We start from the raw sequence: 26,177 nt of genomic DNA on the forward strand, positions 1-26,177 counted from the left end.
TATATAAAAATAGAATGTCTATAGTATAGAAAGCAAGAATAATCAAGCATGAAATGTCAACATGAGGCAAGTCAGGAAGATGTGTAAGCCTGAAAGTAGATCTACAGATCTGGTATTTGAAAGTTTTAAATGGACTTTGTGGGTACAGTACATTACTGCATTCGTGGTCCACGTAACAATCATCATAATTCTTGCAAAGCAGCATTCTTCTTTGCATCAAACTGAGACCAATGTATTTTTCTTATATATTATTGCAGTGATCCATGGAACTATAATAGCATGGATGGTACAGTAACCATTCCAGCCATTCCATGACATTCAAATACAATCAAGGTCTACTTCTAAAATGCAGGACTAGATTACCATCTGCAATAGGAGCTAACTACTTACCTGATTTGGGAGACACCACTGCAAACAAATACCAATCTTCTTCGCTGAATTTACCCAAACCAAAATATACACAAAAACAGGGGCTAGATTTCCATCAGATAAATCTGAATATGCATTTTCTTTCTTCCTTTAATGTCAGTGCAAAAGGCTTCCTTCTAGGACTGTAATCTCTGTTTTTCATTTAGATGATTGAAGGTATGAAAGAAGAAACAGAATGAGAAAATGGAAAAGCTGTTTAGCAGAGAAATATTTGCAAATTATCTTTTGAACCTGTCAGTCTAATATTTCCCTTCAGCAATGTTTTAGGCTGAACTCTTTGACTCATCAGCTTGTTCATCTGTGAAACTAATAAGAGTTGTATTATTGACTTTATATAATAGACCTCAAGAAGAGAAAAACATCCCCAGGCATCACTTACCTTCATTCCAGATTCTGCACATCATTTAGATACATAGGTTTATAGAAGTTTACAACAGAAAATCATGCATACGTTCCCACTGACTTGTATATGTATTTTATTCTTTTTGAAATATACATGCAGAACACTGATTGAGAAACAGGCAGCTGAGACCAAAAGAATATAAGGTAGTATTAGAGAGCTCAGTGACTACCCACCCCCAAAACTGGCAGGGCAAGCTACTACATACAAACAGGGAGCAAACCCCACACTCACCACACTGATGAGGTTACCCAGTCAGGTAATGAAAGGTCTGCAAGCAACCGACCAGGCTCAGAGAGCACCAGGACTCCACAGGTCAGCCCTGAGCTACAGATACTCTCTTCTGCTGGATTCTCTTAAAATGCATATATGGAAGTGCTAGATTTGAATTCCGATCAATTGACCAATTGCATTTTCATTTGTATAGAAAACTGTTTTGTTTTGCTGTTTTAGTTTGTTGACGGTTGTTGCTTTTTTTGTTTTCTGGTAGCAATGGCTGGGAATGACTTTTAATATAAACCTGATCTACAGAAAAAGAGAATTACTTTCATTAGAAATTAATCTGAGAACACCCTGGGTGTTGTTGTCGCTCTTGTTTACTTCTCTCAACTTTTAACAAAGTTCCTGAGCAGCTGCATATTTTAAATTCCTGTCTTGCAGATGACAGCAAAATTTTTACAAGCCCCACTTAGCTGGCAAAGCACTTTTGTCACTATCTTGTTTCCCCCCTTCTTTTCCGTATCAGGAAGAATGAAACAAAATGAACCAGACATCTGCACGGAGCTCATTTACCAGTGATGAAAATAAGATACTATGTAATATACAGAGCAGTTAACTTTATTGCAGGAAAACCTAACCTATTTTATGATAGCAAGTAAAACAACATGCTTGCAGCTAATCTGGGTGGGAACAAGAATTGTATCCGGGAGGAAGAATCAGAAAATGCCAATTACATGGGGGGGAAAAAATCTATCTGAAGTTGTTGGGATCTAAGACTTAGACACAAACTCTGATCTCTTATAAACATTGAGAAGCCCAAGCTTATATGGCGGGATGGTATAGACACATTCCCAAAAATGTAGAGCGATTGTGCTATTGAACAGTCTCTTAAGATAACCTTTAATTCATAGCCAAAGCAGGATTGTCCAGGTCTACTTCAACTATCATACTGTGACCCTCATTGAATTGTATGCTTGCTTTAAGGAGAGAAAAAGTTGGCTCAGTCAGACCAAGGACCTTACAAGTCTGAGCGTTCTGTTCCCACAGTGGCTCTATGTCCCAATAGGAAACTTACAGGTAACATAAAATTTCTGTATTACATCTCCACAAAACTTTATCTAGGAAGGTCATAAACAAACATTAAAACATGATGTCTTAGAAAAATAAAAGTGACCCCAAACTCTAAACATTTGGAACAGCATCATAATGACATTTTTAAATCTTAACAATTAAAAGGGCTGGGATATCAAAACAAATAGTCCTCACTTCAGGCCAAACATACCGTTCTGTAGCTTCTCTGGGAAAGAATCCACAACCTTTCATAATACCCCTCACTTCACTTCACTTCCCTTCACTTCACTGGGTCAAGCCCCCTCCCCCATCCCGAAGATATCTGAAGATAATCTTTGAATCTGGATGGATATACATGTGAAGTAATGATCTTTTTAACAACCAAGTCACCATCCATGTAAGGGCTTTAAAATAATAGCAGCACTTGGTAAATGAGAATTCTTGCAGGCATGACAATCTACAAGCAAATTACAGCCCCTACTCTTAGATCTGTATACATTTAGAATAGGGACAGCACCATCTTTCTGAAGACGCAAGTTACCACGGGGAGGTTCTTTCAGAATGCACCAGCAAGTAATAGGTTTAGGCAATAGGTTTAGTAATAAAGTAAGCTTTGTGGCATTCATAGGATGGGATGGAAGTTCTGAAAAGCTGCAAACCAATATCCCAAGAGGGAAAAACAGAGAAGGCCTGCTTCATTCGTTGAATCCTTTCCCAAGCTTCTGGCTTTTAAACATAAGCCTTCCAGTAACTCAATGCTATAGAACACATCAAAAAAATGAATCAACTGGGATAAAAGGCAAAAGAGTAAGTCTTTTGTGCCACAGGGAAGAAAAGGTTATTTGTAAAGAAAAAAAATGTGCAAGCCTTCTGCTGTGCTTCACCCTGCACCACTATTCACAATTGTGTTTTTTAAAAGGATATTTCAATAAAATATTCTTTCCTTTCTGGTTCCTTTGGGTGTCCACAGGAACACTTCATTGCCTACTCAACTATATTTTGCTTTCAAAATGCACAAACAGATCTTTAAAAAGTGTCCACCAGGGATGTGCAAAATAACAATTTGTCTCCATAGATCCTTCCAACATAGTGAAGCAGGACCTTTGCCACCTTAGCGTACATCTATTTTCAGCTGCATTTTTCCAGTCTTGTAATTTTTTCTTTATTCTTTTTCATTTCACTTTGCAAATGCATGAAACACCTCCTCCCTTATACCCACACATAATTGCTGTGACTGTTCCTGTCCTTTTCGTTAATTTTTTTCACCATTTAATAATTACCAGTTTCTCATGAATGCAATGCCATGAGTTAGGAATCATCATTTTGACTGTGTGGGCCAAATGAAGAAAACCAGCTTATTAATCTGTTTATTCTGTTGTCATACAAAGGGACACATTTGGTATCTTTAAGCAGAGCAGCTGACATGAAAATGTTTAATAAAGAAATTAATTTGAAAACTTAGCTTTGCTGTGGTTACCTTTGACTATTATCGCATATGTGTAGAAGCCTATTTTTGGCTAAAGAATGGATTGTTTTATAATCACTTACTGAAGACTGTGAATAGCTGCAATTTGTTCCTAGCTATGGAACAATAATAAATTTGTTAAATAAATAAATGTTTCTAGGCACTGGAGTTGACTCTATTCACAGCCAAATCCAAATTCTGGAATCCAAGCAGCATATTTAGGAACTGTTGGAAACACAGGGATCCTAGTACAGTTCTCACTAAATGCTTTTCTTTTCCATCTGGGAGTTTGCAAATAGGGAATGACTCTTTGCAAGGACACATTTGGGATCATGAGGACTGTTTCAATGTCTGGAAATGGTTGTTGTTACGCTCCTTCAAGTCAGTCTTGACTGCCGATAGCAGCTCTTTAAGACAGGCCAGGTCACAAAACAGACTCCTCAAGGACTACTGAAAATCTACTTTACTGCTGCAGTGTATAATGACAGAATCTTGAAAACCGAGCCAAGTTTCTCTGCCCCCTCTCTTACACTAAACAAAATCAAGGCAGCGTGATTTTGTTTCTTTGAGTTTCTTCTCACCCCCTCCTTTCTTTCAGGCATAAACAGATGTTTACATAACCACCCTTGCATTCCTTCTTCAAGGCTATCTCTGTACTCCTCTACACATAGACCTGGCCATGCCATTTTCTTTGCAACGTTTCACAAGTGGTTTGCCAATACCTTCTTCCTAGGGCTAACCCAGCTTGACTAGCCCAAAATCAGCCATTTGGTTTTCATGCCTAAGGGAGGACTGAAACTCATGGTTTTCCCACTCCTAGTCCAGCACCCTTAACTATTGCATCACACCAGCTCCCACTTCCAGAAATTAGTCGTTGGTAAACAATCAAATTCCTAGGACAAGAGTAAGGTGTGGATCTGTTCTGCCTTGCCCATGCTAGTGGGATATATTCCATTCTGTCAGGCAGATTTACAATTTGGACACACAAACACAAATTCCACTACAAAAAACTATTGACATCTAAAAAGATCCTAAAACAAAGAGTAAGAGACATAGACTGTCAAAAAGATATGAGATGTTTGCCATTATTTTCTTAACTATTGGGCACAAAGAAAATGTAAATGTCAGCTCAGAAGCTATACATTTTGACCTCAAAGAACCATAAACAAGGCTCATCTTTCCCACTGAAATGCTTTTCCTGCAATTTACCCTTTTTAATACACAGCTTTAAAAAATGGGCATAGTGCGATTCAGAAGTTAGCAGTTTGGAACTATGCAGCCATGTTTCCTTCCTATCTTTTAGAGGAAATGGACAAATTCTAGTGGTGTTCTGTTGACTTCCAAGTACCAATGGCTCCAGCCAGCATGGTCAAAAGAGATGGATTATTGCAGTCCAAAACCATCCAGAAGGCCACATGTCTTTACATTGCTCTGAAATGTGGGCCATGATTCTTTCTGACTCTCCTGGATACTGAAGTAATGCCATTTTTCTAGGCAGCTCTCCCATTCCTTGAATATAACTTGTCACTCAGATCCTCAGCCTAACAAAATAAATTATTAAGAAAGAACAAGACCCCTGTATGCAGGCAAAGGAATGTCTAATTTTACAATGGTGAAATTCCAGTTTACCCAAGATAAACATAGGCTGTAGCTAAAAGCCCTCTATTATCATTCTTTCCTTGGCAGCTTGGACATCTGTAGTCATTCAAAATGGTAGCTGCCCAGTCAAAGCAGTAAAACAGATGGAAACATTGTGCATCTTTGGTATGCTACTGTCCTAACAGTCAGAAATCATGCTGAGACGAGGAGTAGGTCTCTAGTGTTTATTACTGCTACATAAGACAGAAAATCCTAACAAACTGAAGAAGTGTGGGAAAAACCCAGACAGATAAACCCCGAAAGTTAAGGTGGGTCTGATCTGTGGCTCTTTGAATGGCTGCTTAATTCCTCAGTACTACACATGCGTTTTCCCCCCTGGATAGAGGCCCCCTCCTGCTCGCCATCAGTACTCATGACAGCTACTCATGCTAATTTATACCCACTGCATTTTTATTCTGTGCTTTTTTCAGTAAAGAACAAAGTAGATATGGATGCCAGCCAATTTGTTTTCAGTAGCAAGTATGACAGCATATAATTCCTTAAAATAATTTGGCATTGCCTATAAACAAAGCTTGAATGTCCAGATTGGTTATCTGTCACCCGAACTTTCCTAACACTTATTTTATTTTATTAAACTTAAAAAGCCAACATTCTAAAATAGTAAAATACAGGACCCCACACATTCTAACTTAAGGCCCAGGGGAACAGCAAGTTTTCAGGGCTCTTTTAAACATGTTCAGGATCTGGGTCAGTGATCTTGAGGGGAACGGTTTTCCACAAGGCAGGTGCTATGGCAGAGAAGGCACACTTCCTAGATTCCATCAGTTGACACGGCTTCATAGAGGGCACCTGGAGCATGCCAACTTTAAACACGATTTGTACTTATTTTCTGCACTGAAGATAAGAAACAGCAAATAATTTTGTAGATTTACATTTCAATACGGACTTTCCAAATGCAAATCAGAGCACAGTGCCTGCATAAGGGATCTTAAAACCCTGACCAAACTATAGGCATATATGTTTAAACAGAATGATCTGTACTGTTTCTATATTTAAGAGTGAAATTATGCTTATTTGTAGGAATAGTAGCAACATCATGGACCTAAAGCCAGAACCCTTTCTACCTCTTGATATTGTGTACTACATTCATGCTTTTACAAAAGTTATGACATTACGTTTGTTGGAAAGGTTAGAGTCCTGAACTTCTACTGCCTTGATGCATGTTTTGATAAGAATGGAAGAGATAATGCTTACACAGAGAACATGTAACGAAATGATGGTTAAAAGAAATGGAAAAACTGTTCTTGTTCTGGCAAGACATCACTGTCAGACAGTAAGGAGGGCTCTTTTGAATCTATATTGATGGTCTGATGTCTGCACAAGAGCAATCCCAAAGGATTGTTCAGAACAAAGTATATAAACTGGAACCAATCACAGCCCAGGAGAAAGGGATGTCAGGAAAGCAACCTAGACATCTGAGGAAATCAACTATTCTGAAAAAACTGCTAGCAAATAGGGAAGAATCCTGGCATGTACCTGGTCTCTCAGTCTTCTCTAACAATGGACCCAAGTGCCCAGCATCTTCCAACCAACTCTTATCCTGAAGGATGAGGAGCTTAGCTGAACATCAGCTTTTCTTACATCTGCACTTGGGATAAATTACACCATAAGGAGATCTGAGGCAGGCATTCTGTATCCATGGGACAACATTTTCTGGATCAGATGATTCTACTTGTCAAGTTCTTCCAACTATTCCTTATTTTCACTTGAACCAAGGGCAGAGTTATATCATTCTCTTATTTTTCAGAAAGCTGCACAAACTCCAGATGCTGTTTATATAGATGTGAACAGGGCCAACTTTGCTGTGCTTTGTAGGAATAGTTGAATTCATGCTTCTTCTCATCTGGGGGCTCCACAGGATAAAAATGAGAAAACTTCTGTTTCATTTAACTCAGGTTTGTTCAATAGAACAACTCCCTACCTAATAAAACAGAACATTTTATTAAGCTCAGGTCTTACAGAGCAGTTCTTAGTCTCTCTAGGAATCCACCATTTCACCTCCTCCACACTTCTTGTTCCTCCTTCAGACTTCCCTTCTCTACTACTGCTGGTTTTATTTCTGAACACCACCTATATTGCTACAACTTTTGTTTAAAATCTTTGCCATTGATCCAAACTCATGAGGGGCATGTCATGTCTACTGAATAAACCAGCTCCACGTGGGAATGAAAGATTCCCTTGGCAGGAAACAAATAGCATGCTGGCCCCGTGATTGCCAGGAAATCTGAATGGATGCATTTTAAAAGCTTCCTTATGAGAGGCAGCAGGAGACTTGTCATGAAAACTTGGTGGATCATGCTGGAATGAGGGCTTGGTACCAGAACAGCCAGTTCTGACACACATTAAAATGTTTTTCCCTTGAAAATTCTATAATTCCCAACCTTATTGACAAATTCACAACCATAACTTTCTTTTAATCCCACCAAAAATATCTGGGAAACATTTTTCAAGTAACATGCCAGAAGAAGAATATCATTCATATATTTATTTCAACACATTAAACAAGGAAACAGTTGAAGGGCAATTATTTCCATCCAAGCCACAATCAGCACGAAGAACATAAGATCTTTGTGAAACACTTAACTGAGAGCTGGATGTCATGGACTGGGCAAATAGCAATCACAGAAAAGTAAACACATTAGAGCAGACTTATTAGAGGAATGGTGAAGGAGTTCTTATTTTCAGAACGCGATTTCCATTCCATTTCCACCAGCAGCCCACCACTTTTGTCCACTTATATCAGTGTTTCTTAAACTTTTTTCTCAGTACCCCATCCCACTTTTAAAACTTACAGAGGATCCCAAAAGAGCATTTGTTTGTATGGGTTATATTTATCAATATTTCCTGTATTAAAAATTAAAATTAATGCATTCGCTGCCACTACCACTTCTCATTATTGTTTGATAGGATTTTAGTATTGTATTATTTTTCAACATAGACTAGCAAATAACTTTGATTTTACAAATCCCCTGAGAGGGTATTGGGGAACTCCTAGGTGTCCTATTTACTTTAAGAAACAGAGACTTATATGAATAAAATCTTGAAGTTCATTAGAGTTGTATTTATGATTATTTTGTTGTCAACTTGAAAATTGGAGAAATGTTAAATAATGTGCACCTCACATTATTTTCTTGGTAAAAACCAGAAAAATCAGGAAGAGAGAGAGAGAGAGATCATTTAAAAGGCATAGTTTCCTTGGGTCAAGAAGCTTTTGACAAAATTCTGCATGAAATTCCTAGGAAAACATAGCAGTTGTAGAATAAGAAGAGATGTCCTCTTATGGATTGATAAAACTTTAAAGAATAGGAAGAAATACCTGGAATGATTTGTGAATTCTTCCATGCAATCTAATCTTTGGGATTGGTTCCTTTTTAAATTTGTTTACACATTATTTTGTGTTAGAGATAAGCATTAACACGGTGAATGTTTACCAATGACCAAATTATTTTGAGTTGTTAGAACAGAAAGGGACAAGGAGGAATATGGGGAATAGGCGCTCAAATGGCAAAAGCAACTGAAAAGTGACACACCAGGGCAACAAATTTTAGCACCACGTATGCTCTGATGGGATCCAAGCCATGCTACGTAATCATGAAAGGAATTGTGGGGGAATTAATGGATAACACAATAAAAATATTGATTCAGTGTGCAGTTGCTCTGAAAAGGACCAACTATGTGTTGAGGATTATTAGATATGAATTAAAAATAAATCTATCATTATTATGAAGACTTTCTGGAAATATCTGGTACAACCATTGCTTATAGTTTAGCCATTGCACCTCAAATGAATATTAAAGGGTTGGAGAATGGCCATAAAAACTACCAAGGAACCAGAAGGAATCCTCTGTGAGGAAAGGAAAAAATTGGGGCTCTTTATTAAAAAAAAGAGAGTAATAAAGACATGGATAGAGATCAGTGAAAGAAAGCACCATGTAGAAAACGTATTCTTTTCCCTCTCAAAATTCCAGAGCCCATGACCATCTAGTAAAATGATGCAGGTGACAAAGGATGCATAAAAAGAGTTACTTCTTATTCAGCATACAGAAAACTTGCATAGTTTGTTCAATATAAAGGTCATCAAGGATGGCATTAAGGAGAATCAGACACATTCATGCAAAATAGCGTATTGTCATATATAGGTAGACTATTGGCTTTCTCGCCAGTAGTGATATCTCAATTCATGATCTTAGAGCATGGATGAGAAAGGGTGGCTGGACTAAATGGGATAGAAACCTGATTTAGCATACCTCTTCTTATGTTCTTATTTTCTGGGTTTGTGTCATTTGCTATATAACTATTGAAAACATAAAGAAAAACTCTTCATCTCAGATGTCCAAGAGAACCATAACATTCTTGCTTGCGAATAGCAGCAGTGGCTAATATAGCAGCCCATCTGCTTAGAGGTTCTTGTACCCGAGAAACAGGTAATCAGTTTGAAATTAAAGGCCAAATTTGCAGGCTGAGATTCTTAGAAGTTCCAAAGTCAGGATTTCAGATTATTCTTAAGAAATATATTGTTTCAGGACTTCAGGTGGGAATATGGGGGACTGAGCAGCTGTGCCCATGAGCTCCGCAGGGAGCACTGGCATCATGCCAGTTTTTTCAGGTGCAGGCTGGTTTCTCCTGTAGCCAGAGCATTTTTCCGGATTAAGGAAAACATGTGGAATCGACCCATTCATCCTCTGGACAGCGAGTTGCAACCAGGATATCATGGACAGCATGCGTGATCAATGGGTAAGACGTAGCTGGGAGGCTGGTATTTCATCATTTCCAAGCCGTGCTGCAGCCCTTAAAGTCCAGCCACCCCATTTCTAAAGCATTCAATTTACTTTTTTTTTTTTTTTTTAAAAGCCTTTGTACCCTAAGAGAGGCTTTCTACAGTAAGAATCTCTTGGTGCTTATCATTATTTCTGGATTAAATTTTAAAATCTTTTAAAGTTTTGGTTTGTTTTCCCATTCAAAGACTAAGGAAGACTGAGAATAAATAATTGCCTCCCTGTTATTATTTTTGTACTGAATTTGAAGGCTTTAATATTTTCCTACATGTTGAATTTGCTGTTTTGAATCTCTACCCTCTGTTCACTGTCCCTGAGAGCTGTTTGCTAGCACACTTTCTCCTGTTTCAATTTCACTCAGAAGTTTTTTATTAACCCATTAACTCCTATCTCCACTAGTCAAGTATCTAGGGGGCACCATAATCTACTGCCTGAAACATTTAGGATTTCAAGGAGACTTTTTCAGAGACCTGTTGTCATGAGTGAGGATGGCGAGCAGGGGGCTCCCATCCAGGCTGTAAAGCGCATGCGTAGTACTGAGGAATTAGGTATCCATTCAAAGAGACACAGATCGGGACCGCCTTAGCCTTTGGGGTTTATATGTCTGGGTTTTTCCCACGCTTCTTCAGTTTGTTAGGATTTTCTGTTATGTAGCAGTAATAAAACACTAGAGACCTGTTCCTTGTCTCAGCGTGGTTCCTGGCTGTTAGGACATCTGTTGTGAGCCTGAGCAGACCTTCAAAGAGATTTTTTCAGATTGCTGTCAGGCTATTCTGCAGAATATTTGGGACATTGGGGAAGTTATTATTTCTAAAGTCTGTCATCTGGCTGAAGATGTTATGGAAGAAGATGAAGATTTTGACAAGGATGGAGATCTTTCCACTGACAGCAAGATTGCAGTAAAGACAGGCAAAGACTACCTTTTGGTGCTGAAGGGGTTAAAGCCACAGTCTGAGCTGCAGATTACAAGGAGAGTTGTTTTTCTAAGGGAATGTTATGGCTTTCTGAGGGAACGTTATGGAAGAAAAGAGAATCTGCTTTGTGGGAGTTTTTTTGCTAAAAGGTTTGAGGTTTTAAGGGGGGCAGTTGGGCTGTTTGATTTTTGCAAGAAAAATGCCTTGGGTGTAATAGGGAGATATATAAATGTCTTGGTATATTTTGAAGTGGGTTAAAAATTTAAGAATGTGTAATTGGATTGATAATGAGGCTATTATGATTTCATTTCTCTTTAATGATTTGGATTAAGACTTACTGGACTTTTTTTAAGGTTTGTTTGATTTGTAAGATTTATAAGGTATCTATAAGATATAATAATAATTGCTTGGTTTTTAGGTTTAATAGGGTTAAGTTTGCTGTAGTATTATTAATTATAAAAGTAGACAATTTATATGTTTTTATAATTTGATTTTTATTATAGTGGACAGAAATATATAGAATAGTGGTAGGAAGGAACTAATTATATAAATGTTCTTTTATGGGGGAGGGAAGTTGATTTAGAAATATATATTCTCTCTCTCTCTCTCTCTCTCTCTCTCTATATATATATATTCCTTTTCTATATAAGGGGAAGGAGCAATTGCATTCGTTATTTGTATATATGCTAATGGAAGGACTTACAGAAATAATGTAATCTCAGTCTGATATAGAGTAAGGGATTGATTATGGAAATTGCTGTATATTCTTGCTGTTGAAAATCGGAAGTCACTTCTTTATGTAATCTTCAAAATTCTTTTTTCTTGTGTTTCACACTTGTTTCTTTTTGTAGTTTTTTGTTTTTTGTAGTTTTTCTCTTTGTTTCAAACTTAATAAAATTCTTTGAAATCAAAAAATATATTGTTTTATGTGAGTCATCTGTAGTCAGTATGTCCACCTCCTGCTATTAGATCTTGAGAAATTAATTGTCTGTTTAAGTTGAGCTGTCTCTGAAGTCACTTCTCAGTCTAAATGTATCCTACTCAGTAGGTTTGGAAGTTCAGATAGCAAGAAGAAATAAATTCTCAGCTGCCTCTGAAGCTGCCAACTATCCTTGCTCTGCACTTCAATATTGATTAGCTTTATGGAAGAGAAAGTTTAGGCTTCCCTCAAGCATCCAGGATGTATTTGTCACTCTAGAACATAAAGTCAAATTCCAAACATCCCAAATGTGTTAGAATAGAAGTAATTCTTCATCAGACATCTTACTGCTCCCTAATCCAATTCCTTCATTTTTTTTAAATATTTACTCCCAGTGTGAAATGGATCTATCCAGAAATTAAAAACATTGCTCTATCCTCTGTGGGGCTCCTACTTTGACTGTGTTTCCCTCAAAATATATCTGGATTATTTCTGTTCAGATGTTAAATACCATGTACCTGGATCACATTGTTTTCCACCAGCATATGGCCATAGTGGTTGAGACATAGATGATATCTGGGTCTGTTCCACAGAAGTTTTTCTCCATTGTAAGAGGTGATAGTAATAAGTGCATGTTCATTCAAAACTGATCTCAAGACCCTTTCCTGGGTAAGGATGGAAGACGACCAACTATTCAGCATTGCTAATTCAAGCACAGTCTATAATAAGACAAAAGGCCATCCAGGGGACTTAAAGAAGGATTATTGGGTAAGACCAATGGAATACAAAATCCAGGAAACATCAGCAGCAGCTACAATACAAATCAATTTTTATTTCACTTCCTGGCTTACAAGGAAATTTAAGAAAACAGTGTGATGCTTGTTCTATAGGTGTCCTGCTGCTTACTGTGTTGCAATCACTACATGGTAATTTTGGATAATAAGATAGAAAGAAAGAAATAAGGTCTAAATGCAGCAAAGGCAAAAAATATTTTATCATCGATTTGGCAAACAGTAACAACAATCCCCTCTTATTGATGATAGGGACATTATAGCATTATTCCAATAGACTATTACTGCAATCATAGGCCAGACATTTTATTTCTACTTCAGTTACTTGATCAATACAACACTTATTGTTGTGAATTCTAACTAGGGTGGAGGAAAATACAGATAGCAATGACAAATGCATTAGGAACATAGGTAATGGCATTATTATAAGTCCCAGCCATGGGTCCATCAAGTCCAGTACTAATATAAGTACTAGCAGCTCTCTAAAGTTTCAAGCAGAGGTTTCTTCATCTTGATTTGCAGGACTAAGATCTGGACGTGGATCTTTCAGCATGCAAAATATGTATTCTGCCACTGAACTACAGACCATCATATATATATTCTCTTTAAAAAAAGGTATGTAGATTTGTATATGTATGAAGTATGCACTTTCCCAGTTGTTTTTAAAGAAATAGATACATCTAATAACTCTGAAAATATGACATCTCTAATGACTTAGTAAAGTAACTGAATTAATTGATGAACACAGAGATTATCTTAATCAAATTGTAACAGAAAATGAAATATATCATTTAAATATGTAGTTTAAAAAATAATGAAATGTCAGGTATGGATAGACCAGGGTATGAATAATAAAACATTTTAAAAGAATTAATACTAAATTGATATTATCTATATAATAAGACACCTGCAGGCACAACCATCCCTGGCTCTTTGGAACAAGCACACTTCTGCTTTTCCCTAAACCAAATGAGGATTAACAACAAATGTCATATTGGTACTGTTAAATGAGGTGAATAAGATCTTACTGCTTTCCTGGAGAACAGGCTAAACAAGTTTATGTCTCTCACACAGCTGTGAGACTTTTTTTTTTTTAGTCTCCCTGTGGACATCCCACAAATGCTTCTGCCTCCTGCCCCAAGTGGGAGGCTCCCAGGCCATTATTCCAGATGGATAGCTGAAAGGAAACTAGGATTTGAATTTTGATTCTGTTATCTTTCATTCTGATAACTTTAATTCTGATATCTTGTTTCATATATACAGCAATAGCTGAATTTATGAATTAATGGTTTTCCTAAGGGCAACACACTAGTTTAGCTAGAGCTATTTTCCTGAATCACTGCTGGTGAGGCTTCTCGTTCTAACACTGAAGAAGCCAGACACCCAAAGAGACACCACAGGCTTATGCTCCAGAAAAAGAAAAGATTCTGCATCCTTCACCTGTATTGCCATTCTTCTCTAGCCATTGTTTCAAAAGGAGCTGCCATATGTACCTGATTTCAGCATATTTCTGCTACCATTATTTAAATATATGGCTGTCCAAAATAGCTATTAAATAAGAGGGTTTTTGTTTTAAAATGGCTCATTAAAATATAGTAAACAACTTGGGGAAATTAACATACGTACCATTAAAGTAAAGGTAAAGGTTTCCCTTGACGTAAAGTCCAGTCGAATCCGACTCTAGGGGGCGGTGCTCATCTCCGTTTCTAAGCCTTGGAGCCGGCGTTGTCATAGACACTTCCAGGTCATGTGGCCGGCATGACGACACGGAACGCCGTTACCTTCCCGCCGAAGCGGTACCTATTGATCTACTCACATTTGCATGTTTTCAAACTGCTAGGTGAGCAGGAGCTGGGACGAGCAACGGGAGCTCACCCCGCCGCGCGGTTTCGAACCGCCGACCTTCCGATCGACAGCTCAGTGGTTTAACCCGCAGCGCCACCGCGTCCCTTCATACGTACCATTGGTTATTGCAAATTGTCTAATTCCAAAAAAAAAGGGAACATGCTGATGCTTCTTCTTCATATCAGGGCTATTTAATGTCACAATATTAAATGGCATAGAACTTTATTGCCCTCTGTGGTATTCAAATAATTTTGTGATAAGGGTCTTGTTTAAAGGTCTTGTAATGGATGTCATCCAGTGCAGAATATCTAATCTCTGTACTGCCTTTTTTAATGCCACAGCTTCCAATTGGTACAGTTGTGTAGAATGTGTGCCAATTGTGGCCTTTTCTAGAACAGAAGGTACTGGCAACAGTAAATTGCATTTTATCATCTTACAAGTGGATTTATTTATGGATTGATTGATTTGATGTATATCCCTTTATTTTATACAATTCAGGGTGGTGTACATATTGCTCCCTCATCCTATTTTCCTCACAATAATAACCCTGTGAGATAGGTTGGGTTAGGAGAGAGTTACTGGCCCAAAGTCATGCTTCACTGCCTAAATTTTGCAAGTCTGATTGTACTGTACCTCTTTCCCCTTCTTAAACTTCACCGAATTAGGGAGGTGTCTGTCTGAGCCACTTATGAACATTGTTTGTTGTGGATTTAAGGTATGTTTTACTCCTTGTCACTTTGGTAATGGAGTTTGCATGTCTCTGTCAAGGTCATCTTCCTTTCTCTCCACATCACTAGCTCTCACAGTCTCTTGGTTACTACGATGTGTTCTACATGGCACTGCCCTCAAAGACCATCTAGAAACTACAATTACTACTAAATGCCATGGCTCACATGTTAACCAGGACAACTCATTATGACTGAATTATTATTGTTACATATTCTATTACTTTTAACTTGGTATGTTGTATTATTATTATTATGTATGTTGTATTATTATGTATTATGTATTATTATTATTAAGAGCCTCGTGTGGCGCAGAGTGGTAGGTGGCAGTATTGCAACCGAAACTCTCCCCATTTGATCTTGGGTAGCTGGCTCAGGTCGACCCAGCCTTTCATCCTTCTGAGGTCGGTAAATGAGTACCCAGCTTGCTGGAGAAGGTGACAACTGGGGAAGGCAATGGCAAACCACCCCACTCTATAGTCTGCCAAGAAAACGTGAAAGCGGCGTCACCCCAAAGGGTCAGACATGACTCGGTGCGTGCACAGAGGACCTCTCACCCTTTTTTTCACATTATTATTATTATGTATATCGTATTATACTGTATTATTAACTTGGTATGTTGTACTCTGCTGCTTATGAGTTGCTTTCAATGACTGAAGTTGCATAAAATAAACAATTCTGAATTGCATCCTTCTTTTGTGGGTCATGCACTCTATAATTTTTATTTATTAACATTTTAAATGGACTTGTTAATATTGGTTCCAATAAATATCTGTCATGTTCCCTGTTTCAATGTTCCTGAACATCATAACGGTTCGCATGCCAGAGTGTTGACGCGCGTTCCTGGCTGGGAGGGTGCTGCTGATAAACCTTGTATAGAAAGTTCTGTTTGCCTCAGCCATGGAGGAATGTGTTTGGGTTATCGTTTTAATGTCAAGGTCAGCAGAGCTCATTAGGAGCACCTGGGAATGTGGGATTGTAATGAAATAAGGGGTGGGTGGGACATTGTTTGAAGCGGAGCTATTTAGTTTGACTTTGGGCATGCTTTTCTCATTCTCAGCTTTCTTTCTGTTTGCACTCTATTCTAAATAAAATCAGAACCTAAACTTTGATTTGGAGTCTGAACGTTTTATTTGGGTTAAGGCAATCATCATATAAAGCTGAGAATCATTTCACGAAAAAACCTCGCTAGTCTCTACCAAGAAATTTTCTTGTGAAAGAAGAAGTTAGCGATGGCAGAATCAAGGAAAGAGTCCACGGGGTTTGGGGAGGTGACCAGACAGCTCCTGGAGTCAGCATTTCCGAGCAGGGACCCGAGCCCCCTCCCATCCCACCTCGCACCCCATTCCAGAGAATCCAGCTCCAGCCCAGAGTTGGGGGACCTGACGGACAAGGGGGTAACGGAACAGATGATGTGGATGCCATGGCAGACCCCCGGCCAGGGACGTCTCACACCTCATGGAGGCTGCGGTGCCCCCTGACTCCTGAGAGGGAGTCCACCAAAGTGTCGGCAAGTCAGCAACCTGAGGTACCAGGGCTGGAGGACTCCGTCACACCTGACAGGATCAGAGTCATTGAATCCAAGATTGAGTCCATGGAGTATACGCTACGATCCATTTCAACCACAGTGGGGGACCTGGTGAGGATTGTTGGTAGTCCAGGTGCAGCGATGGGACCCACCATCCCCCCTCCTCCATCGCCAGCACCGAGGGGGAGGGACCAGCCACGGGAAATGCTGCTGCCCATCAATCATGACAGGCGCAGGGTGGGGGGAGGTTGTGGATGCCAACGAGGTGAGCCATGGGCAGGCTTAAGTAAACTGCAATGAAAAACAGGGTGCAAATGCTTCAAGTTATGAGGGAGATCCAAACGTACAGTGACAGGATTAATAATATTTGTAACAGGAAAGGGGCCAATGAATTTAGGAGCAAGCTTCTTGGACGGCTGAGGAGACTTGATAAATTTGGTAGAGAGACAGACCAAGTTCCCGACCTGAAAAGCCAGCTGCTTCCTCCGGTGCCCGTCAGCGTGAAGCTTATAGGACGCTTGCGCCTTAGTGAGAGCCTTCTTAATCACTGGCCAGGAATCAGCGAGACCAGATCCCCAATCACAGGCAGCCACACCAGGGGCAGGAGGCTGGGGAAACTCAGGAATGGGAACAAAATCCCATCCCGAAACGACCCGAAAAGGGGTCTGACCAGTGCTCTGATGCACAGCATTGTTGTAAGCGACCTCTGCGAAAGGGAGCAAATCAACCCAGTCATCCTGGTGGTAATTGATATACGACCGGAGAAATTGCTCCAGGGTGGCGTTAAGGACCTCAGTAGATCCGTCAGTCTGGGGATGTGAAGAGATTGACAGTGCCTGGTCAGTGCCAATCAGCTTCAAAAAAGCCCACCAAAAGCGTGAGGTAAATTGTGTGCCCCTATCGGTCACCAAACGGGAGGGGCATCCGTGTGGGCGGTAAACGTGGACCAAAAAAAGCTTGGCTAGCTGCTGTGCTGAAGAAATAGATGCACAGGGAACAAAGTGAGCCTGCTTAGAAAAATAGTCCTTGACCACCCAAATGACAGTCTTCTTTTGACTGGGGGGCAAGTCAACAATAAAATCCATAGAAATCTCATCCCAAGGGCGAGAAGGGTCAGCCACTGGCTGCAAAAGTCCCTGGGGCTTACCAGACTGCCGCTTAGCCATAGCGCAAGTAGGGCATGAAGCGACATAATCCTTCATGTCCTTTCATAAGGAGGGCCAACAAAATTGCCGCCGGATTAAATGGAGGGACTTCAGAAAACCAAAATGACCAGCTTGCTTACTGTCATGAGAACGGGCTAAAATTGCAGATCGTTGAGATTCAGGGACGTACAAACGCCCACTCACCCAAGCTAGGTCTTGCTCAGTAGAAAACTTGTCAGAGTTAGCGAGGAGCCAGGGATCAGATTTCAAAGCGGAGACAAAATCAGCCCGCAACCGACCAGGCATTTGAGGTTGCTTGTGGCTCCGAGAGTGTTGTGCCGGAACCGCTTGCGAATGTAGACCTTAACTTTCTTCTCAGTGATATTCTTTCATGTTATTTAATAGGTATTTGTATCTATTGGATTGGAGCAAGACAATCATCTCATTGCCTTTCTTTGTACCTGTCTCCGTCTGCCCATATCCCTCTTAAACTGCGATACTCAGAAGTGGACACACGATGTGAGATGGAATCTGACCGTCTTTCTTACTCTTTCATCTTGCCTTCTTTTTTCTACTTTTCCTTTTAAGTTTCTGTAGTTTTTTAATCTTATGTAAAATATTCTTTTAAATAAATAAATGTGTATATATATTTGCAAATAAATATTTGCATATGCATTTGCATATGCATATAAAAGAATTCCAACACTGCATGGCTACTTTCCCCCAGGACTTTTCCTTGGTTAGTATAAAGAACAGCTTATCTTCTTGTGCCTATTCCACCCTTTGAAGGATAATGCTGTCAATATTGCAAGTCAACAATTTCCCCAAAAACGATGCTTAGCAGCATTTGTCTCCTAAAAGATATCAAGGCAATTAAAGACTCCCATTGATACTTCTTCATGGCCCTTTGAAAGATCTGCCATTACTCTTGGAATGCATCATCCACATCTCCACCTTTGGTTGGCCAGATGATAGTAGACCCCCAAAAACTTATTCACCTTTATTAGTTCCTCTACTTAGGATAGAGGAATGAGTAAATGCTCTCTATAGTATCATCAAGTTCATTCATTTGGATTTCTAAGCTTGTGTGTATAGTGCAATATCTTCTCCCTGTCAGAACCCACAATCAAAGAGTTGTTAGATCTGTTGATTGTGTTCTCTGTCATTGAAGCAACAAATCTCAAGCTCCAGATGTGGGGGGGGGGAGTTGTTGAGAGTGAGAAGAAATCCAAGGTCATACCAGCTAGCCAGGAGTGGAATGCTGGGCTGTTAAGGGAAAAGGAGTATGGAGGAGGTTTTGATGTGCCTAAGTGTCTTTTATCAGGTAGCTGTATGATAATTTTTTTAGTCATGGCTTTTTGCTTAACATCTGTACACATCAATAAATCTGAAATCTGCATTTCATCTGGATGCATGAGTGAGAATTTTATTGAGTCAACCATGTCAGAACTTTACACTCCCTTTCTACCACTCTGGTGGTGTTCATAAAGAACAAAGTGGGGGGCACACATGCCCCAAAGGGGCACAGCTTGCATTTTCCCATGGGCAGGATTCTTTATATTTACTTCCAATGTCTTATTTCAAATTTATCTGGACCCTTAGTCCATTTATAGAAAAGACCATTTATCTAAGTTTTAATCACTCTTTTGCTGTTTATTCCAAAAAAAATTTTTTTTCTAAGTTCTTAAACTTGTAGTTAAAACTTCTTTCATAAGGACTGAAGGAAATTCACCCGGTGCTATAAAACCTGTCGATCCAAAGGTTCCTAATAGCTGAAAAGCAGTTAACAAGCAATTTCTGAAAGTTATTAGAAAAGGAAGTATGCAAACTTAATGTCCTTTCAAAGGCACTGACCGCGGTTTGAGCAAGATGGTTATTGCCTGGTTTCCCAGAGCTGTAAATCTGCTGGAAACTACTATCTTGCAGTCTCCTTGTGGGGAGCAGCTGTCAGGAGCACCTGTGGGTGATACCAAGTTCTCTCTTTGTCCAGAGAGGAATTATCGAAGAGCTGGTCTATTCACCAGCTCTTCAGTCTGCCATGGTCATCGGCTCTGCTTTCCATGGAGTCATCTTCAGTCCACCATTTCTTCCCTGGAAGTCCCACTGCTTCCTTTCCTTCTGAACAAGTTGCATCCTTCAGTTAATACATTCCATTCAAAAGAACCACCCCTGGTCTCTATATGTATTAAAATATATTTGCCTCCCTATATTGAGAATTCCACTGTATCTTCTTTACTTCCCAGTCTCTAAATATCAGCCTATATCCAACACAGGCCATTAACTCTACGAGCCAATGTTCTTTTTGGTATTTTAGTTAATGGTTTCATGAGACCTTTTCGTTCTGTAATTCTCAGTGCAAGCTTCTACCTTACATGATTCGGTTTAAAGCCCTCAAGATCAAGAACATTTTACCATCTCACATCAATAAACTGTGACCCAGATAACACAGACTTATCAGTTCTAAGACGTATCAGTCTTAGAAACCAAATCTCTCCTGCCAACATCATTTGCATAGTCAATCAGACACCTGCATGATCCTTCTTTCTCATTCATGCCCTATTCCATTGAATGGAAAAGTGAATGACAGTGCCACTTCAGTCCTCTGTTTCTTGAACATTCTTTCTTAATCTCTGAAGTCCATGCTGATATGATAGTAGCTGCTTTTGGAAGTGGCACTTATCTCTACATAGATTAGCAGGAAGGGACTTGGAAGTTCTTCTGTCCCATCCTTCATCTGTAGTCCTGGGAAACAGCACATTTCATAAACCTCTGAGTCTAATCCACATATGTGCTGTAAATATGTTAAGGACTTCACCCTGAACTCTCTCACTGAACTCCTTTGGCAAGCTCCCTCTGTTTGCTAAATCAGTTCTTTCATTCCCTGGGAATAGTCTCCAACCTCTGGCACCTTCCAGATGAAATGGACAACAAACCATGCAGGTCATCTTGAGTGGAAATTCACGGATTCCAACATATCTGGAGATCACCAGGTTGGTGAAGGCTGGGATATGATTTCTCCCGTCTATAACATTTACAGATACTGCATTCTTTTTTTAGCAGCTATAAACTTTTACAAGATGTTCCTCAGAGTTCTATTAATTTCAAATTACTATATATGATGTTAAAAGATTATAGCTATCTATAAAATAATTGTAGTAAGAGTGAGCTCTAAAGTATTCTGATCATTATGTTTATGACTCTAAACACCACTGTTTTATCTTCATGTAACTACTAAATGGGCTTACTTTGATCGAGGTCATTCTCTGTCAGTGGAAAAATATATTATTTTGTCTCTTATAACCTGGCATTGTATAAGTAAGAATAGCCATCAACTGGATTAGAATCTATCCCTTTTAGTCAAGGATTCCTAGGACCAAAATTACAAATCTGTAGCTCTGTGCCAGACTATACTTGCCTCCAGCTCTGTTTAAGTCACTCTGATGGAAAAGCTGCATTTTCTGCTTTAATTGAAATCTGTTTCTCTGCTTGTGGATAGATGGTGAGTGATGGAACTTGGTGTATCCTGTGGCTGGACACTTGTTTTAGTGATTATGCTGGAAAGCAATTTGGTATTAAATAGCTCAAGTAACTCCTGAAGGAGAGAAAACAGCAACAACAACAACTTGAACAGCCAGTCAAATGTCAAGCAGGCTGTACAGCAAATGTCCTTCAGTAATGCAAGGCAATTGCTGTAACACAGATCTTTCCTTCGTTCTTTCTCATTAAGCTTAAATGTAGTGCTATACAATACAGTAAATGTAGCTTTATGCAACACCTAGTTTAATGAAAGAGGAAGCATTACAGTAAGGATTGCTTCTCCCATCTCCAGTTTTTTTCCAGAAAGCATTAGTTGTTTACATGGATCAACTGCAGGAGTCTTAGAGCTATAGGATAGAGAAGGCATGTAGATGGATGCTGGCTGTGTTTCAGATCAAATCAAATAAACTTGCTAAAGCCATAAGGCCAGAAAACAGCGATGTGATTCCAATGAGTGCTGTGTGGAATGTAACTCTAAAAGAACTATCTCTATTTATTGAATGAACTTGGCTGTCGAGGTTCTGTTCCAGTGCCTGGAGGCTGTGCAAGTTTGGATGGGGAGGAACTGTCTCCAACTCAATCTTATCAAGACCGAGTGGCTGTGGGTGGTTGGACCGCCCAGATATGGGAATATTCCAACTTTGATCTTGGACAGGATAGAATTTCCCCATTCAAGGGTGGTGCACAATTTGGGGGTCTTCCTAGACTCACAGCTCCTGCTTGATGAGGAGGTAGTAGCTGTGGCCAGGAAGACCTTTGCCCAGCTTCATCTGGTGCACCAGTTGCACCCTTTCCTAGATCGGGGGGCCCTTTAGATAGTGATTCATGCCCTTGTCACCTCAAAGCTTGACTACTGCAGTGCACTCTACATGGGGCTGCCCTTGAAGACCACCCAGAAGCTTTAGCTGTTGGTATGCCCATATAACGACTCCGCTTCATGAGCTGCACTTGTGGCCAGTTTGCTTCCTGGCACAATTCAAGGTGCTGGTCTCTGCCTATAAGGCTGTATATGGTATAGGGCCTAGTTACTTGAGCGACCACCTGTCTCCTATAGTATCTGCCCTGCTGGTTCAATCTGTCAGGGTTGGCACACTTCGGGCTCCATTGATTAAGCAGTGCCACCTATTGGGACCTTCTTTGTAGCAGCACCTGCCCTCTGGAATGGGGCTCTTCCCGAGATTCAAACAGCCCCCACCTTACTGATATTTTGAAAAGCCCTGAAGATGTGGCACTTTGCCCAGGCCTTTAGCAAGGATGAATGACACCCTTTTCTTCTTTTTTTGTTCCCCTCTGGGTTTATTTTCTTTGCCATCTTTGTTCTTTTGTCTCATGCTGTTTTTGTGTTTTTGTGTTTTTGTATCGTTCCTTGTTTTTAAATGTTTTTAACAACTATAAACCTCCCAGAGTTTCTGGGAGTCAGGCAGTATATAAATTTAATAAATTATTACTATTACTGTTACCATTACTATTGGCATGTCCATCTCTCTCATTTTTGTATGGTATCAAAAACTTTCTACTTCACAGAGTTGGGTCAGGATTGATGGTGTAAGTGCTGAAGAGTGATTAATCATTGTACTGGATGCCCCTTTTCCCTCCAACTGACTGAGTTATTTGCCATTATTGTTTGTACAGAATACAACATTTTGAATTAAATTCCATTGACTTTAGTGAGGTACGTTTCTCCGCTATTAAATGCACCATGAAATTTTAATTAATAAGATATGTTTTGGCTTCATGAGTTCTAAACATGTCAGTGGTTTTTAAGAAGGCAATTGAGAATAATTGTGACATATTTACTTATCCATCATAATTAGGCATTACATTAAGGAACATTCTGTATTTTCACAATATGCACATTTTCATGTTGTTTCAAACTGTTTTCACTGAGTCATTCTCATCCTTATGTATTAACCTTTTTTCTGTTAAACCACCTCCATTTTTATGAACTGGTGGTACAGCCTTAAATCTAAAAATCCCCAGAAGTAAGAAAACAAATATCTGAGTCTTTCAGATGAAATGGAAAATTAGCACTGTTTAAGACATTCAGTTGGCCTTAAATCTAAACAGACAGGTTTTCCATTTTTCAGGACCAAGAATAGAAATTCTGCTTTTTACCAGAAAGGTAATGCTGATATAAAATGCATTGTCAGGAAACACTGAAAAGCTAACAGATATATAATAGTCAACTGTCAATAGATCATGTTCAAAAGGACAATCCATCAGCCATTTTGGTGTTGCATCAACTAGCTAGCCCTGCATGCTCACTTTCCAACAAAGGAAAGGTGGAGGCAGATGTCTCCATTAATTGCTCACAACTCCTGTGTTGGCTGTTGATAACAAACTGTTAATGGGGAAAGCTCTAACTTAAGTACAAAATAAAGATAACAGGCTCAGGCAGAAGCCCTGGAGATGTCAACCTGACTCAACTCAAGAGTTCCCATTTGAAAGACACCAACTCCAAAACAGGATAGGGACGACAGAAAGAATGTAATACCTTCCTCAACCACCAGCATCCCTCCAGCTGGGCCCTGAAGTGGGTAAGACTATGCATATATTGGTGTGGGATTATACTGAAATTAAGATTTCAAATTTTTAAGTCGTATCAAAATTTGTTAATTGCTATATTGTGCATTATTTTCTTATCTTACTTTCTTGGAATACTTGCAATTATTTTTGTTAAGTTCGCATTAGAAAGAAGTAAAATTCTTTCTGCTCTCTAATGAACTTAGTCCCATGACTTTATTTCTGTATGGGTACTAAGTATCCCATGCACTGAAGCAGAAACCAAAACCCATCAGGTCCTACCCTCAGCTTCTACCTTGGAGCATCTTCTCTGCTGTGTCCATGGTATACCCCAGTCCTCCTTAATTACTCCAAATTGGAATTTAAGAAAAGGTGCGTTGTTAGACTTCTTCCCCTTCCCCTTCCCCTTTCCCTTTCTTCAGCTTCTACAGTAGTCAGAGCAGCAATTTTCTGGCTATATCTTCGTTGTTCTTAACTTTAAGCTCATTGTGAGGCTTAAATACTTAATCTACTTAAACTATCCACTAAATGTGAAAAAACATTCTGCCAATTCTTGGAATTTTGTCACTGAATTTCAGTGATATTGGGGGGGGGGAGTGCCCTCAGGGCCCCCAAAATATTGTTCCAGGACCTGGATGTGGCTTATGGGCTAGAGCATATTTTAACAACTGCCTATATTCATGGGAGTAATAGCCAGAAACACAAAATGTTAGATAAGCAAAATATCAGTAATGATGCAGTAAGTTTTGCTTGTAATTGTTAAAGACTATATTTTTCCCAGTTCCTTGCCATTAATGTTACATAAACAAACCCACGCTGCCAACTAAGGATACTATTTGAGCACATTCAGTAAAGTAGATTCTAGCCCATGAACGCATATTCTTAACAACCTGTTAGCATTTTAAATGCCTCACACGCTTTTGTTTTGTAAGAACAGCAAGATGGTGGCCAGTCATGGGACACAGTCATCATAATATCTGCCTGTTTGGTCAATATTACCAACTCATTGTTAGCCTGTCCCTTTCTGTCTCTTTCAGGTTCACCTAAACAATACTTTACTGTTTTGTTCTGAAGCTTGCATAATAAAGAGTAAAGGTAAAGGTAAAGGTTTCCCTTGACGTAAAGTCCAGTCGAGTCCGACTCTAGGGGGCGGTGCTCATCTCCGTTTCTAAGCCTTGGAGCCGGCGTTGTCCATAGGACACTTCCGGGTCATGTGGCCAGCATGACTCACGGAACGCCGTTACCTTCCCGCCGAAGCGGTACCAATTAATCTACTCACATTTGCATGTTTTCGAACTGCTTGGTGTGCAGGAGCTGGGATTAACAACGGGAGCTCACCCCGCCGCGTGGTTTCGAACCGCCGACCTTCCGATCGACAGAGTAGATAAAGAGTAGATAGTAATAAATTTGGACCATGGGGATTTTATAGCTCTTATGGGCAGAGGCATCCATAGTGGGGTCAAAAAAGTCAAGGTTGAGGCTGCAACTGCGTGATCAAAATAACAGAAGTCAAGATGGTAGTCAGAGGGCTAAGTCAGATCAAATTACAACTACAACACAGAGGTGTCCACCTTTTCTGTAGCCAAGGGTGTCTGCAGGGGAAGCAAAACAAGCTGTGTGACAAACATAAATAAAGGGCAGGGATTTGATCACAAGATGGTGGCCTCCATCTTGACTTTTTTGGACTCCTCCCTGCAGACACCTGTTTCCTGCTCAAAAGTGAGACCTTCTCAGACCATTATTCTGCATGAATGGGAGAAAGAAAAGTAGGATTTGAACTTTGATTCTGATATCCAGCTACCCATAGAAGTAGCTGGATTCCTTCATTAATTCCTTTTCTAAACAAACCAGCTAAGCTAGAGTGATGTCCTTGAAACACTGCTTGCAAGGCTTCTTGTTCTAGGATCAGTCCAAGGAGAAGAGACACTACAGTTCAGGTTTGTTGTTGTTTATTCGTTTAGTCGCTTCCGACTCTTCGTGACTTCATGGACCAGCCCACGCCAGAGCTTCCTGAAAAAAGATTCTGCAGCTTTCACATATACCTCCATTCTTCTCTAGCCACTGCTCCAAAAGCAGTTTATTTTTATTTATTTAATTTTATTTATCGTATTTTTATCACCGCCCATCTCCCTCATACGGGGGATTCTGGGCAGTTCACAATAAAACAGTTTAAAATTTGATAAAATCATAATAATATCATTAATCAATAAATAAATATAAAATGTAATGAGA

This window comes from Candoia aspera, chromosome 1 (assembly GCF_035149785.1).
Source record: "Candoia aspera isolate rCanAsp1 chromosome 1, rCanAsp1.hap2, whole genome shotgun sequence".
Lineage (NCBI taxonomy): Eukaryota > Metazoa > Chordata > Lepidosauria > Squamata > Boidae > Candoia > Candoia aspera.